The following is a 3798-nucleotide window of genomic DNA, read 5'->3' on the forward strand; positions in this document are numbered from 1 at the left end:
GGTTAGGCTTAAGGTATGCAAAAGGTGGTTTATAAACTGTTCGTAAGGAAAGTCTGTTAAATAGGGAGTTAGAAGATGGTCACGAAATGGAGGATTGATTTCTAGGATCTTGATTGGTTGATATTTAGGTGGTCGCGACAGTAAGAGAAATACTGAGTTGTGATTGGTGGAAATGTTCACATTCCGTTAGGTCCAGAGGAGCTGTGAAGATTGGTCAGGTTTGTAAGCGTAATGGCCAATGAGTTTGCAGCTTGAAAATGCGGCTATGCGTGAGCATATGCTAATGAGTTCAAGTACGCGCCAAGAAAAAGATGGGTTTAAATACGCACGATACGCACTTAAGTAAAGGTTAGATGGTCGCGTAGTGTTACAGTGAATTTTATATATAATAATAAAAAAAAATTTGTAACGGTATTTGTCGCGGGACGTGACACTAGGCAATTCATTTATAAACAAATAGGGTTCTTCCCCGTAAGTGTAATTTTTTGTTATTATTTACGTTTTTCTGTAATATTCAGGAAGCCTTGGAGGCCTAAATGCTTTCTCTTATAGCCACGCTCATGTTACTTAATTACAACAATTAAAATTTTATTTATACCTTCTATTAATATTGTCGTATACAATTCAGCAAAAATAAGCTGAAGTTATTTATCGTCATTTTGATATTAAAATGACGATAAATAACGGCAGCTTGTTTATTGGGAAAATAATAATATAATAAGCAGTAGCGATATAATTTTCTTATAAATTACAAATTTATTTTATTCATTGCGTTTGTTTATTAACAGCATCAACTAATTCACACCAAATATTTCACATAACATGCACATAGTATTGTGCAGACATTATAGGTACAATTTAATGTTTAAAAGTGTTAAGTGCGCGTTTAAGTGCCGCTTAACTGTAATCTATATTTAGCTAGTTTTAAACCTATCAAGCGATGCGGTAGCATTACGACACAAGAACATAAAATGAAACATACAGTAAAAAATGGACCGCGTGACTATCATTGTAAATGTCGTGCCCCTATCAAGTTTGTAGCACTATCAATAGCTTTATCCGGAATTCTTGTTAATAAATTTTGTGGCAACAAATTTTAGATTAAAATTGTTCAAAAATTTAAACTGCATTAAAAAATCTAACTTCCTTAATGTCGCTACAAATTTTCGATTGCAATTACTTCGAATAAAATTGGTACTCTCATTAGTGATATCTCGAAATTGAATCCATCAGTGTATTTCTTTTCAAAACTTTCTGATTCGTCAGTCACACGTATGCTAGCATTTGTCCGTTTTTACTTTTTTGCGATATTTGACATTTTTTGGTAAAGAAGATTAAAGATATCTTGACATTTTAATCAGAATTATATAAATTATAATCATGAATACAGACGTCCTCTATAAAGTATATTTTTTTAAATATTTTAATTATTTCACTTTTCGACTGTGATATATAAAATTTAAATACAGTTTTTCTAATGTAACAAATTTTCCAACTATGACCACGAAATCTTGCTTATATAATTTCTAATTTATTATTGATACACAAACACATACCACATAACTTTTGATAGAAAAAAAATTTTTTTGAGTTTATTTTATTAAGTATTCGAGATGGGCCCAAATACTACTTACTTGCAATCTTGACTCACTAAGCTGAGGCCAGTCGTGCTCTGTGAATATTTCGTGTCACCGTATCTATACGTTATATGATCCTGAACAATATTCAAGAGATTTTAGCCGTCAGTCGGACATATTGGGTAATGCTAATGCCGACTGTAACTTTCAAGCCTTATAACTCGCAAAGTACTTAATGGAAATGAAATTAATTTGTTTAGTGTTTTGGAAAACTCTGGAAATAAACTACAAGAATATGTTATAAAAAGGGGAGGTTCCATTAAAAAAATTCATGTTGACCTTGATCTGACCTTGACAACGCCATCTTAGGTTAAATAATTACTATCTTTGAATGCGTTTTTTAAGCTTTACAACTTTTGTAAGAAACATTTCTTTCTAAAATGCATCGTTTATGAGATATTTGAGTGTATCCAGACTTTTGGCCCACCCTGTATAATTATATATGAAACATTTTTTATCGGGGTATCATGGTGGAAGGATTATCACGATAATGTACGTAACATTAACAAAACAGCAAGTCATATATCATCAAAATAACACTAAAAGGAATCAACTGACTAAAAAATGATTTTGGAGCAATTTTAACGTCAAATAAATAAATAATTTGAACATCACAACTGATATTACGCTCGTCCAGAAAAGTTGGGAATTCCAGATTCAAACCCTGGCCAAGATAATATTTTCCGCAATAAAATTGTTAAAACAATATTAATTAAAATTGTTAAATATTTTAATGACTCTCATTAAACTACATTCCAATATTTACTGTCAGTACTAAAAACCTATAGTTTACATCACGTGAGCTATAGATTTTCAGCATCGGCAGTTAGGGCTGATTTTAGGCGATAAGCACCATAAGCGGCATCTTGGAACCCAGCGCCAAAAACATATCAATTCCTGAAGCAGGCGCGTCAGGAACATTAGCAGGGCTAAAGGCGAGCGCAGTATTAATTCGACGTCGAAAATATTATAATAAAATAGAAAATACAATAAAATAAAAATTAAGTATATACATTGAATAAGTTGCAATCATAAATACACAGTTATATAAAGATAAATACAAAATTTAAATAAGTGTAATAAACGAACAAAAACTATTATAATAAGGATACATCGAATATGACACAGAAAATAGAATATAATAAGTTAAAACAAAATTTAAAAAATAAAATAAGGCGTCAGCTGACCTATCGAGAGAAGCTGCAGACCAAGGCAATCAAAGATGAGAACCGAAGGCAGATCATCGAGTCCAAAGCTTACGAAGAGCCTTCACAAGAAACATATTTCAAATTTCATCGAATGAACTGCAGCGAACACAGTGTATAAATTGCAACAAAGCTATCCATGCAGATAGCAGACACAGTCGAAGCACCGATACGTTAGTCTGCCATAGCACACATCACATGCTAATAAAAACACACGTGGCAAGCGATATATAGAAGAAAATTAATTAAAAGATAAAAGTATCAAGAACAGTGCGCTGTAGCGATGGAGAGACTAATAAACTCGTCCGACGATTGCCAACTTCAACGACTGCCAACTCGCTTATTTCATACTCGCATAAGAAGGCATATTTGTGTGTTATGTTCTTAAAATGTTTTATTTTTTCTCTTCATGTTATAAATATATATGTTATGTTTATCAAATTTTATAATCACAGATATTACACGAAATTTTAATTTTTATTTGTGATTTAGTAACAGAAAATATATTATATATACATTATTGTGTTAAAGAAAGAATGACATATCTCAAAATCAGTAATCTTTAATGGAGTTTTTAAAATTTTTAATTGAGACGATATTTTAATTACAATAATGAATATCCAATGAGTAAGAAACATTTGGAAACATTTCAGCAACATTGTAACGTTGTTGCAATGTTACTGAAACGTTCCAAAATGTTTCTTAATATGGGTATGCATAATTCATCTTTTTTCATATTTATACTGGGAGTATGCAATTATATGTCTTTTTTAAAACAACGTCACATGTTTTTAAAATTAAAACACTATTTTTAATTTCTGACTTGCGTCACATTTTTATCATCATGGTAATTTAAATACAATATACAGGGTGGACCATCTGAAGTGATCCAGTCAAATATCTCGAAAACTAGTAGGGATAGAGAAAAATGTTTCGTATGAAAAGTTTAGGGTTAC

At 31.2% G+C, this 3798-nt stretch overlaps 1 pseudogene; it reads right to left on the reverse strand.

The window, feature by feature from the left end:
- LOC108760595 (probable multidrug resistance-associated protein lethal(2)03659) overlaps positions 1-1941 on the reverse strand; it is a 14375-nt pseudogene extending 12434 nt beyond the window's left edge.
- Between the last annotated feature and the right edge of the window lie 1857 nt (positions 1942-3798).

Source organism: Trachymyrmex cornetzi, unplaced genomic scaffold (assembly GCF_001594075.2).
Source record: "Trachymyrmex cornetzi isolate Tcor2-1 unplaced genomic scaffold, Tcor1.1 scaffold229, whole genome shotgun sequence".
Taxonomy (NCBI): domain Eukaryota; kingdom Metazoa; phylum Arthropoda; class Insecta; order Hymenoptera; family Formicidae; genus Trachymyrmex; species Trachymyrmex cornetzi.